Raw genomic sequence first — 14,437 nt, 5'->3', positions numbered from 1 at the left:
CCAACTTCTCACAGTTCTTCTCCTCACTTCACCTCAGTGCAGTCAGTCACGGTGACTGAGTCACCTCACGAGTGACACGCTTGGATAAATGAAGCTACGATACGCAGAGGAGGGTAGGCGGAGCTTGAGGCGGAGCTGGAGGCGGAGCCTCTGCAAGTTAGCAGATACACGGACGGACTGGGCGATCCCATTCATAGAAAATCATGGGGGCGCCTGTCTTTCTCCTACATGCCAGCCCTCAGTCCAGACTGTCCAGCCAAGGTAAAAGTACTTTCCAAGTTAATTTGCGTGCCGCCGCCAGCGCTGGGGCTAAAGGAGGTGGCTGCAGAATGGGTGGGAATTTTTTTTTCATGATATTTTTTTTTTTGTCGCCCCCCCCGCTTGGCGCCTATGGCACTAGCCATGGCTGCCATAGCTTGGATACGCCACTGCGCAGGGGTATGACGACAGTACCAAGATCAACCCAAGGAGGGTGGTCCCCGCTGTTGCTGATTTCTAATGTCAGTGGTGGTGAAGGTGACGATGATGACGTGTCGATGGACGTCAAATGGGTGCCCACAAGAGAGGAAGAGGAGAGGAGTTCAGAGGGAGAGTCGGAGCAGCAGATTGGGCGGAGAAGGAGAAGAAGCAGGCAGAACTCGCAGTGCACAGGAGGCAAAAAGCAGACTGCAAGTGTATCTGGAGCTAGCCATCCACCATGCATGGTCACATCTTGCGCTCCCAGGATGCTGGCACATGGCTACGCAGTGTGGGCTTTTTTTTAACGTGTCAGATGCTGATAATAGTGTTGCCATCTGCAGCCTGTGCTGTCAACGCATAAGTCGCGGTAAGCCCAACACTCACCTAGGGACGACCGCCTTAAGAAGGCACCTGGCCTCCCATCACTGAGCCCAGTGGGAGCAACGCCGTCAGAACTCACAAAGACACACCCCCGGCACTCCACATCCTGCCTCTTCTCCTTCTACTCTCTCCTCCCATTTGTCTTCCACTCCACCATCCACCGCGCCGTCGTCCCGTTCATCTAGCACAATGTAGGCTTCCGTGGGCCAAATGTTCTAGGGTAAAAATATGATGACGCCGGATAATCCTCTTGCCCAACGGAACTGCTAGCCCGTCAACTAATGCCATATAAATTGGTGGACTCTGAGGCCTTTAGAAAATTTGTTGCCATTTGGCACACCTCAATGGAAGGTCCCCGGAAGGAAATATTTCTCCCATAAGTGCATCCCTGAACTATATGGCCATATTGAGTGGCAAGTTAATATATCTCTGGCACACAGTGTCGGTGTCAAGATACATCTGACCACAGACATGTGGTCTAGCAAACACAGGCAGGGAAGGTACATAACTTTTACTGCCCACTGGGTGAACCTTCTGACGGCTGTCAAGCATGTAACCCGTGGCACACGTGTGGATTTGGTGTTACCACCTCGGATTGCATGAAGGCCTGCCTCTTTTTCTCCTCCTCCTACTCCATCCTACGTCTCCTTCTCAGCTGACTCCTTTTCCACTGCTACCGCCTCTTCCTCTGCACCCCCCAAGCACCCCAGAACCTATTCAACGTGCCAGTTGAGACTTTGCCATGCTGTGCTGTGGCTGTTCTGCCTGGAAGCCAAGAGCCACACTGGTCCTGCAGTCCTTTCAGCTCTGTGGTCACAGGCCGATCAGTGGCTAACCCCGCTCAATTTGACAGTTGGTAACGTGGTGTGCGACAATGGTGACAATCTGCTGAGCGTGCTGAAACAGTGCAAAATGAAACACGTGCCGTGCATGGCACACATCCTGAACTTAGTCGTGCAGTGATTCGTTGCCAAATACCCCGGGGTCCAGGACGTCCCCGTACTGTGCCCCTCACCCCGTACTATGCACCCTTATACCCTGCATTGTGCTCTCTTACCACACACTATGCAGTGCCCCTAGTCATTCCCTATACTGTGCCCTCTTATACCCTTTTATCCGGTCACAATATGGCGGTGTTATCCGGTCACTGTACAGAGGTGTTTTCCGGTCAATGCATGGCGGTGGTATCCAATAACTAATGGCCATAACTGTATCCCTTTCCACGCCATCCTTTTTTAGACCTGGCATGTGTGGGAAAAATATGCAGATTGTGGTGCTAAGGTCCTTTGCGCCACAATCTGTGTCAGAAATATGCCTAACATAGATGTATTTCTATATAATAAATGACCACCTAATTGTATTATTATTCAGGGGTAGGGCTAATATCTTTATATTATATAGAATATAGTGTATTATACTGTGCCCTGTATTTTCCAGTAGAAAATGATCCTTGGGAAACACAGTCCTTATCCCTTACCACCAGGACAAGGTAACGCTCTGTCAGTACATGGCGGCCTCCCTTCTCCACCATGCTGCGCCGCTGTGTACTGGTGCTTATTCTGACACTAGGGCTGGGTTCACATCCTATTTTTTCCATCCATTTAATGCATACCAAAAATATATGCGTTAACAGATGCCTCAGACTGATGGAATACAGTGGTGTCCGTTCACCACATTTTTGAGAGTTTCCTTTTAAGACGCATAAAAATGGCCCCTGATTAAAATGCATATTTTTGGGGGGAATTTTTGCCAATGATCCCCCTCTGGTATATCACTGTCCATGTTGTGGGACTATTTGTATTCTTCTAGTAAGTGTTTGCTGGCTGCAAATATGACTTGAAGGTTTTTCAGGTTCGCCTGCTATTAAAGTGAACGGGGCCTCTTTGCTCCTTAACAAGCACAGCACTGTCCATTTGATAGCACTGTGCTTGGTATTGCAGCTCATACCCAATCACTCAGATGGAAAAGAGCTGCACCTAGACCATGTGAACGATGAATGTGATGTCATATGGCCTAGGAAGAGACGAAGAACCGCAGCCTCTTCATACAGAATTTTTTTTTTATAAGATGGAGGGAGGGCCCTGAGTTTGGTAGACAGCCCAGGGCCTATCATGCACTTGATCCTCCCCTGCGCTAGATGACACCTGAAGCTCAGGCTTCTCACTGCGACTCCTGCTGCCACCCCCTCTTCTGCTGCCTGCGACAGAAACATTTTGGCCACTGCCCAATCCCTTTGAAGGGCTTGTCACCTGACTGTCTGACATACTGTATGATAAAAGAATTAAATTACAATTAAAATAATACCCCCCAAAAAAGGCTGTAGTACAATGTTACTTCACAGCTGAACGGCAATTAAGACATATATCATTTTTTAATAAACTCTCCGCTGAAAAAGAAAATAATCACCAACAATAATTCACCGCAGAAGGTCAATTAAGATGTATTCTTTTTCCTATAACTATAACCCAAAAAAATAAATATATCAATCACAATTCACCGTTAAACAGCTAATGGGATGTACGTATATTTCCTTTCTCTACACCGTGTAAATGTCTATAGTACAATGTAACTTCACCGCTGAATGCCAATAATGACATATATTTTTTCCTTTTTTTCCCTATTTCTACACTCCAAAAAAAAAATTTAACAATCACAATTCACCGCAGAACGGCTAATGGGACGTACATTTATTTCAATTATGACATATTTTTTCATTTTTTTTTTCCTATTTCTACACCCCCAATAAAATATAGCAATCACAATTCACACCAGAACAGCTAATGGGAAGTACGTATATTTCCTTTTTCGACACCACGTAAATGGCTTTAGTACAATGTAACTTCACCGCTGAATGCTAATTATGACATATATTTTTTTTCTTTTTTTCTCCTATTTCTACACCCAATGACTGTAGTACAATGTAACTTCACCGCTGAACAGCAATTATGATATGTATTTTTCCCTTTTTTTTCCTATTAATACACCCCCCAAAAATAAAGTAAAACAATGTAAAATCAATGCAGAACAGCTAATAGGACGTACGTATCTTTCCTATTAATACACCTCGTAAATGGCTGTATCACACAGAACTTGCACCCCAATCACAAGCAAGGTTTGCTGGAATTAGTGATGTATCATATAGTGCAAACAACCTAAAAGCAGCAGTATAACAGCAATTTGGATTCCCAATTAGTGCAACAAGGTGCAATAGGATTGCTCCTATTACCCAGTCTGTTCACTCTCCTATTGCACCCAGTTCTCCTTTCATAGTGTGGATGATGCCTCCCTATACTTTCCCTACACATTGACTAATCTTTCCCTGAACTTGGCTGTATGCATGACATTGTGGGTGATCCATCATTCCCAGAGTTCTTTGCTCCATGTCCTAACACGTGCAGCAGCCATTTTAGGAAAAAATGTGATTCGTTACCAAGAAGCATGAGCAAATTCTGATTCAATGAAAATATAATTTTTCCTGAAATTCTGATCGAATTCCACTTTGTCAACTTCGATTCGCTCAAGATGTCGTGCGGGATCTTCATTCAAGATGGTCACAGCAGCCTCTTCGCACTCAGATGGATGAGGTATGTTTTTTTTTTCTTCGTTTTTTTTATGCCCTTTCAGGGGAAATTGATTTGTTACCATGGATCGACGTCCACTTTAGATACTTTGATTCGCTCAACCCTACCTGCAATATCTGAATTTTACAGATACGGACATAGATATATGCCAGCTAGATAAGCTAGATCATGTGATCATAATTCAGTTAAATTCCTATAATTGCTATAGTTATGTAGTATAATAGTATCAATGTTCCCACATAATAATTTTCTCAGGTATTTTGTGCATGAACATTCCAACTAATTTCGGTTGTGTCGTAGCAACACATGGCATAGTCTGAGCATGCTGTTACTAACAAAGAGGAGGTTTATAAACTGCTGCTAAGGAGTAGCTGACAGAACTGTAATATGCTTTCCACAGAGCAAATATAATATGTTGACTATAAATTGGATACCTGTTCCTCATCAAAAACTGACATCTACTCAGTTGATATAATGTTTGGGTGGTATGAAGAAAGCCAATTGAGGTGTTTATGTATTATTTTTTTCTTATTTTTTACCTTTTTTAAGTGCGGACACACCGATTTTGGACCGTTATCTACAGTAATACATGAGTAGTACTGCAGATAAAAAAATTCAGATCCCTATTTTTTTTTCTACTGTCCTTTGTTTCCCCACTGTCAGCGCTCAGAGCTGCATTGAAATACATTTTCAGAACTACTGTGCATGCGCACAAGTCCTGTCCATTGTGTTAGCACTGCACAGCAGTCTGGACTGTGTACTTAAGTGCAGCTTTGAGTGCTGACAACAGGTGTATTGGGGGATGTAGGAAAAAAAAAAATTGTGATCTGGATCATGGTGCCAAGGTTGAAAATTTGCAGCATACCATAAGCTAACACAAAATTTAAAACATGTTCTGAGAACTAAAAAAGAATGATTACAAAGTAAAGGCAATACAGTGCAAATAGAAGTTTGGATTCAATGGTTGGATAACACTTGATGGAATCAGGAAGATAATTATTGAAAAGTGGTTATGATGAACTGACATTTTTCACCAGATTTGGTGAAAAAAATAGTTTGTCACCTGATTATTCAATGTTTTCCCAGTCAAGTGACTTTGTAATGTGACTTAGATGCACCTGGGAGTGACTGAGGACTACACATTTTGAGGCATATAAGATTGCAAATACCGAACATCTTAAGATTTTAAAGATTATCACTGTATCTATAGCAGCCCATATAACACATTATATGTAAATGTCCATTTACATTTAATGAAAAATTTGAGATTTATAAATTGCATTAAAAGAGAGATCAGAATGGTATAAAAAGCAAAATAAGTGATATTTCACTATGATTCAGATCCCTGGGTCACTACTTCCACGCTCCTTTTGACATCCAAGAAATTAATGCTTAGCCATTGTCAAAATGGCCCAGGAAATTAAGACCACCAGTGAACATCTAAATAGTTGGACCAGAAGGAGATCAGATGACTGTTGAGATAAGCATTACTTATTTCATTTTTCACCATTTTGACCCCTTGTAAAAATAAATAAATAAATAAAATTACTGAACGGACACCCCCCTTAATGGCATTTACTATAAGAGATTGTGAACATAATAATGTTAGTATAGATAAAAAACACCAGTGGAGTAAACAAGGCTCTTGAATTAAATAGACATATGGAACAAATGTTACAAGGAAAATATCTAATGCCTTCAACTAACACATTTATGTGGTTAAGCCACATGTCTTCATTTTATGCAACCTGTTTATAATGACTTCTGTCCCTGTTTTCTGTAGAATTGGTACAAATCACTTGAGTGAGACACTGTGCTGAAATATGAAATGGAAACAGCAGTTCTGAATTCATTTCTAATGCTTTCTGCCAAATACCACAAATATTTAAGGTTCCTGCCAAGCCACTTATAAAAATTTCCAAGCAGAAACAGGATGAAGTGGCTCCAGTCAGATTTTAAATCACAAGTCACATATTCTTGATGTGATAATTTTAGTCCTTTCGCAACATGGAGACTTGCTGTCACGACACATATGAGAATATAGGAAGTTTATTACAAAGTAACCAGGGCAAGGAAAATAAGCAAACAAGCTCAATGTACTGTGCAAGCTCAGTGGGATGGAACCCACTGTGCCACTGACTAGCAATACTCTGGAGGGGCATATCTAAGCAACACCCGGATTTCACTAGGGCCCCTGATGGTGGGGATAGACTTTGCCAGATGGTAATTTCCAGGGGTGACTCCAGAGTGTAAACTAGCCAGTGACTGCAGGGACCGATGGACAAAAGATACCAGCAAGGCACCAACAGTACATAGAGGTAAGCAAAACAAGAACAAGGAGAAAAAGCATATAATCACAGATAAGCAATTACAAACACTAGTAACAAGAACATTAATGGAAACACAGGAAGCAAATACATACACTAGAAGCAGGAACATTCCCCCTCCGAGGAACGACAGACCCCCTTCCGGAAGAGCGAGGACAAAACAAAGCAAAGAGAAGTAATAACCTAGCATAGCAAAGCATAGACAAGACATACAGAGTATAGCTAGGAACGAGGAAAGGCGGAAAACGATAATGAAAAAGTAGGCAGAACCAAGAATGGAGATAGACAGACAAACAAGGACCCCAAGGGTCAGCAGCATGGGGAAAAGCAAAACACAGAAAAAAGAGCAGGACTGACAGGACAGACCCAACACAAGGAAAGCAGACACAGAACTGAGGAAAACACAGGCCTAAATACTAATCCCATGAGTGCAGCAAGGAGGCCACACCCACGGAGCCAGACAGGGGAGTCAACCCTAACAGCACAAGAAAGAATCTGCAGCGAGGGAGCTGCAGAACGGGAATTGCCAATGGCAACCAAACTAACATGGACTTAACCGAACATGAATACAAATACGAAATTAAGTCAAAGGGGTACAGAGGTACACGGGCAGGTTCACACGTGAAGCTGCAGTCAGCATGCTGCCGCTAGCAACCAGCCTGCATGGAGAGGTCTGCAGCCAGTACACCAGGGAGCCAGCAGCCAGCCGCCAGCCTACATGACCATACGTCACGGTGAACCACATCGTAACACTTGCCTTGTGCTTCCAGTTGTAACAAATTATAATATTTTTTTTTTTTTCAGATTAGCAAATAAAAATTCTGTAATTGTTGTATAGCTGGTAAAAGAAAAGGGGATGAAAAGCTTTTTCTTGAATGTAACATTGTGGGGAGATATATCAAAACTGGTGCAAAGGAAACTGGTTTAGTTGCCCATAGCAACCAATCAGATTCCACCTTCCATTTTCCAAAGGAGTTCTGACAAATAAAAGGTGAAATCTAATTGGTAGCTATGGGCAACTAAGCCCGTTTTTCTTTGCACCAGTTTTGATAAATTGCGCCTTATGTGCTTGACAATATATTTTATGTAAAGATAATCAAACTGGGAATCGGTTTGTTGAAATTGGTAATGGTCTGATTCAGTTTAAGTCAGCATATGACATTACAATATGACCATGTGAAACTAAACAGAACATGCAAAAACAAATACGCCTGGGGCCAAAATGACATCACTAAATTAGAAGACCCATTGAAGAAACCCTTACTTTCAGCAATTAACTACGGTATATTCTTTATTGTATGAGTGATTTAAGTCCCAAACAAATTTCATATTTGCAGGACATGTTAAAAACATCTTAAATGTAGCAGGGGTCCTAAAATAATAAACATTTTCCTGCACTTTTTCTCCTACAGAATGGCAATCTGATGTAAGCTGATGATGGCAACAATTTTCCCTGGAAAGCACTTTCTATCAGATCTACCAGCTAACAAATTTTTCATTGGAAAAGTTTCTTTATCATGATTTCATGCAAGAGACATAGCTGTTTTGAAAGTCAATGGAATAAAAAGCCTCAGTTGCGGTATGTTTTTAGATTCAAGCATCAAACTGTCAGTTTGTTGCTGATGATAAATCTGTGTTGAGATGGATGCCCAGAGGGAAACTGATTTAAAATTATGAGGCAACACTTGAATTAAATATTTCATCTGAGCACAAAAGGTGCTGTCTGCATGCATTCTCTCTCTACTAACTACAATAGAAGGCAGTATTAACATTTAATTGCTAATGCGGAGTATTTATTAGAATTATATCCACATACAAATCAGATAACGTTGATAAAACATACATTTTAGTTACTACCATGCTCTTTAGGAATATACTTTATTGTTTTTATTAAATATAACATTCATTGAGGTCACACATTTTTGGTGTGCAAAACATTCAGAACTTGATAAATCAAGTAGACCTGCTCCTGAAGAGATCATAAAATAAGTTTTAGCCAAAGAATTTGAACTCTCTCTTGTTCTGTCAGAAATTGAAAAAAAAAAGAAGGAAAACAAGAGTCAGAATAAAGGCTATTAGACAGAGAAAAAATAAATCTAAAAGATCAGAACTACCACTTACTATCTCAATAATGTCATCTTCAGTTATATATTGGTTGAATTGTCTTAATCTTGACATCCTTTAAACTATGCATAAGTGTAAAGAAGTAATATCTGTATAGATCAATATTATTGTTATATCTTCTGATTGTCTTATAATTGTCTTCTGATTATCTTCTGAGTGTTTATCACAATGAATGGCTTCTGCCATATTTAACATACTACAGTATATGTCACGAAAAGGTAGGGATAAGTCCAGCCCTAAACTCCACCAACTCCTATCCATACCTACTTGCTTAGTCTGTCCTAACCGATGGGGCACAACTGGGCGGCAGTCCCTAGCTTATGTAAGTGCAGGGGCCTAAAGGGAGGAAACAACAAGGGGAGAAAACCAAAGACAAGGACAAAAAACACAGAAGCAACAAGCTTCCCAGGCTGGGTAAAACCACAACTGAAACCAATGGAAGCCAAGGTCAAGACCCAGGAGGTAACAAGGGCACAAAGTGGTAATTCAAGATCAAAGTCAATACAAGCCAAGGTCAGGAGCCAAGAGGTCGCGTCAGTACAAGGGGTAACACAAGATCATATTTTTTATTTTACACTTTGTGCCCCCATAAGGTCATACAAGACCTCTGGGGGATATTTAACTTCATTATTTTTTTCCACTATTTATTTCTAATGAAGCAGCCCCAGTTACAGGGGAAATACATCCCCCAGAGAGGCTGTACAGCCTCAGTGCAGGGCTGATCAAGGTCTATGGAAGACCCGGTAGCTCCTGCACTCTCCCGTCCCCGGCGGTCACATGAACACAGGGCCAGGACAGGAAGCAGCACATTGCTTCCTTGATGTATACACAGCTCTCATTTAGCGCTGTGTATACAGCGATCTAGAAGCCAGGGACTCCCAGGAACGGTCCCTGCCTTCTCTCTTGGGTGCCCTGCTAAAACTGACAGCGGCCCCCCATTTGGCAGCTACACAATTAGCAGTTGCCATCTCTGAAACGTTCTAAAACGTCTGATCAGAGATAAACTTGACCACCCATGACGTTTATAGTCAATGGGCGGTCGGGAAGTGGTTAAAAGATGGGCACCAGTCTTGTGTGTGGACTTGTTTGACTTGTATTTGGCTGTGTTGTTGTAGGGGTTGTTATTTTTTGGACAACCATGAATGCCTTGTCTTTTAATTTACTTGCCCTCTTCTGGCTTAGGCTTTATGCACACGGCCGTTTTGCGGCCGTTCCGTGCATTGGGGACCGCAATCTGTGGTCCGCAATGCACAGGCAATGTCCGTGCGGAGGCCAGGATGGATCGAGACCCATTCAACTTGAATGGGTCCGTGATCCGTCTGCACCGCCAAAAAATGTAACATGTTAATTTTTTTGCAGTGCGGATGCACAAACGTGCTTCCGTGCCTTCATTCCACACCGCAGCTCCGGATTTCGGACCCATTGCCTCTATGCGTCCCTTTACCCTTCGTTCCTTAGACAACCGAAGGTGTATTTTTCGCCTTCCGTGAGCTTGGCGATATGTTGAATGCCCATTTGCCATTCTTTCTTCCCGGTTGTCATAGATCAGCGGGTGTGAACCTAATGTGCCACTGACTGGCTATACTTTTGAGGGGTGTGTCTAAGCAACTACCTAGTTTTCATTAGAGCCTCTGATGGTGAGGGTAGACTTGAGCCGTTAGGGTAGTTGCCAGGAGCTACTCCAGAGCAATCCCTGAGTCAGTGGCAGCTGGTCCGGGCAAACCAGGAGATACCTGAGTAGGTATCTGAAGTATAAGCGTAGTCAGGCGAGCAGAGACCTAACCAGGAGCAATGGTGCAGGACCGAAGGATGCGGCAGTGACGTGGTCAATAGATCAGGGCAGGCGGCACAGGTACAGGTCAGGCAATCTGGGTCAGCAATAGGAAAGTCAAAGCAAGCAGGCAGGGATCAGACGATAAGCAGAATCCAGGAACAAAGTATAGGTCAGGAGTACACGTGAGTATCAGGAACGAACAAACGCAAGGACCTTGACACTGAGGCATTTGGGAAGAGGGCTGAGCCACTTTAATACCTGTAGGAGAGCCAGGGTTGGTCAGCGAGGTCACCTGACCTAACCCACACAGTCCAGGGAGTGATGCGCTCCGCCCTTAGAGCAGTGTAACATGAAACCAGCCGAACACAGGCTGTGACCAGGGCTGTGGAATCTGTGGAGTGGAATCCTCAGAATCAATAGCAGAAACAGAGCCCAGGACTGCAGCGGTGAAATGTGAAGCACCGGCCACAGGTCACCGCTGCGGCGATAGGTGGAGGAACAGCAGCATACAGTAGCAGCTGTTACACCGGTGGTGTGTTTTTTTGTCTACCCTTCAGTTGTCACCCACAAATGTAAAGTCTGTAATTAAAGACTGAGTAGTACTTCACAATTTTTCTAGGATGTATGATGCAACAATAGATCCAGTGGACCAACCCTCTTTTTTTACTCAGGGATCCCAGTAAGAATGTATTGCAACTCTAGTCTTTATGTCAAGAAGCAATTTGCTGATTTTTTTGGTCGTCGATAGAGATGAGCGAATTTCTCAAAAATTCTATTCAGTCAGTTCGCAGAATTTTCCGAAAAGATTTGATTCGATCTGAATTAATTTGTGGCGAATTGCATTAAAAAACTGCTATTTCCTGACTACAGAGAGCCTGTATAGTGATGTAGGACACTGTGCCTTGCAGCAACATGCATAGTGAATCTGCTGTGGTAGTGAAACAATACTGTGAGTCAGTATAACATGCAGATGACAGGCGTCGCTCTTAGAATCACTGCACACTTGAGTTATTTGGTCAGTTTTGGCCCCATAACTGCCCAAAGAAGTAAAGTGTGAACTCAGCCTTACAGGTCGATGTAAGCGTCAGATATAAAGAACCGTGCAAAGGCCCAAGATCCTACTATAGCATGAAAGAGCGCACTTCTTTTACACCATCATCAGCTGATTTCACATAGATGTCTACAGAACTTGTTCTATTAAATGATTATACAAGTAGAGCGCCCCTGATAGAGTGGAGAGGGGGTCAGCAGTAAGTTTCTGTTGATGGTACTGATTATTTTGCCCTTCCTCTGATCTGTCAGAACAATAACCATAAATAAAAACAATCCTGTCTGTTGAGCATCCGCCTTCACTCGGTCAGCATTTGGTCAGTAATCCATCAGTATTGCTAATGCCAAAAAAAACTGGAGTGGATCCAAAACAGAGATGACACGTGAATGGAATGTTTGCATGTCTTCTGTGTTTTGTACTCACTTCTGCTTTTGGCTACCAAATCATAAGCCAATTCTGATGGGACCATATAGGCCTTACAGCTGCTACACAGACAGGATCCATCTGACAGATCAGAAAAATGGTAACATAAATTATGTCAACCAGGCCAAAAAGGCAAAATAGTGGCCCAGTCATGGAGTGGGGAGGTGGGAACAACATGAGAAGTCCACAGAGTGTCCCAATGACATAGTGTGGAGGTGGCAGCAGCATCAGCAGACCACAGAGTGGCAAGGTGACATCGTGTGGAGGTGGCAGCAGCAGCATGAGGAGGCCACAGAATAACAAGGTGACATAGTGCTGAGGTAGCAGCAGCATCAGGAGACCACAGAGTGGCAAGGTGACATAGTGTGGAGGCAGCAGCAGTATATGGAGACCACAGAGTGGCAAAATGACAGAGTGTGGAGGCGGCAGCAGCAGCATGCAGAGGCCCCAAAGTGGCAGGGTGACATAGTGTTGAGGTAGCAGCAGCATCGGGAGACTACAGAGTGGCAAGGTGAAATGGTGTGGAGGTGGCATCAGCATCAGGAGACCACAGAGTGGCAAGGTGACAAATTGGGGAGGTAGATGGCACTAACAGTACCCGCTGACGATGGTGGGTGTAAGAAGGAGCACTTGGCATCAGATGTGTGGCATTAGGCGGGTGGCAGCATCAGAATAGTAGCTGAGGCAGGTAGCCAGAAGAAACCGGTCTTTTGTCAAGGATTCGGTAGATGGTCCGGTGGCAGGTTTACATGACATGTCGATGCCAGGCTGTTTTACCAGCGCATCGACATGACCTGCATCCTCCCACTGGTACCAGCTTTTCCGTCAAACAAATTAAAGTAAAAACCCCCATGTATTTTGTATTTTTTTATTTTATTTATTTCTTACTTTTTATCTTAATTTTTATATATTTTCATATTATTTTATTTCTCTATCTATATTATCATCTGTGTTTATTCTTTAATATATATTTGTATTTGTATTTTTATGTTTGTTTTGTATTTGTATTTTATGTATGTGTCCCAGGCCATTGTTAGCCCATATATATCTGCATATTAAACAAGTTCATGATCTATAGGATACATGATAATATCATAATAGAAGCTGTAGCGCAAGCTAACATAGCAACTATAACTATTGATGTCTATCAAATAATTCTATCATGTTTAGAATACACATTGATAATACAATAGATATAAATTATAGTGTAAACAAATGTAGTAATTATAAATCGCACCTTGGCATCCGGAAATTTACATCACGCATGGCGGAGTGCCGTTACCAGCGAGAGACAACTCGTGGGGCCGCCAGCGTCCGGAGATTTACATCACGCATGCACGGAGTGCTGTTACCAGCAAGAGACGACTCGTGGGGCCGCCAGCATACGAGCCATATGCAACACAGATTCTGGCATACATGTGAGTGAACTTACATACAATTATTGCGTGTATATCAATCTACTATAATCAACCATATAGTGCACTCATCTTCTGGGGAGGTGTATACATATCTTACCCTATTCAGCTATCTTTTATGCACAGCCATACTGGACATTAATTCAAGGTGTGCAGGACATTCTTGATACTTTTTCTCCATCTGTAGTCTGGATCACAGAATAAGAGCGCAGGACACTGCAATTAAATCTATTAACAGGGTAAAGGATCGCAGCTGTAATATAAAGCTGTGGGCTGCGAGAGCTCCGCAGCCCACTACATAGGAGGGACCGTGACCATTTTCAATATTTTATACTGTTATATTATATTGTCATTTATATATGTCTATATGATTCTACTCTTAATGTTTTTTTCATTATAAACACATTGATTGTTTTATTATAGGTGCGCTTTTAGAGATAATAAATACGCAACTTTGACTTCTTGTGAGCCGACCACTAGTATATTTATTAATGAATATGTGTTGAGTATTTTGAGGACACACCAAATTTACACTGTTATAGAAGCTGTACACTGACTACTTTACATTGTATCAAAGTGTGATATCTTGGGGGCGGAGCCTGACCACGCTAGATGGTGGCAGCTTGATATAATCTCTCCCGCTAGCAAACTCCCTAAAGCCCATTTATTAGCACTATCCCGACACTATGGTGAGACCACAGGCAAAAGAGAAGGCTAAAGATTCAACAGGCACTCTAAAAATCAACCAGGATAGAACCAGATATGAAGAAATACCTCAGGAGACAAACTGAATAGATGCCAGCTCATCAGCCCAAGATGGCGGCGCCAAGCCCGTGAACTGAGCAGCACAGCGATGACTCAGAGGAGGACAGCGCAACAGAACAACAAGAGGTGCGCAACTC

The sequence above is a fragment of the Bufo bufo genome, chromosome 5 (genome assembly GCF_905171765.1).
Source record: "Bufo bufo chromosome 5, aBufBuf1.1, whole genome shotgun sequence".
Classification (NCBI taxonomy): domain Eukaryota; kingdom Metazoa; phylum Chordata; class Amphibia; order Anura; family Bufonidae; genus Bufo; species Bufo bufo.
Note: the sequence above shows the minus strand (reverse complement) of the source record.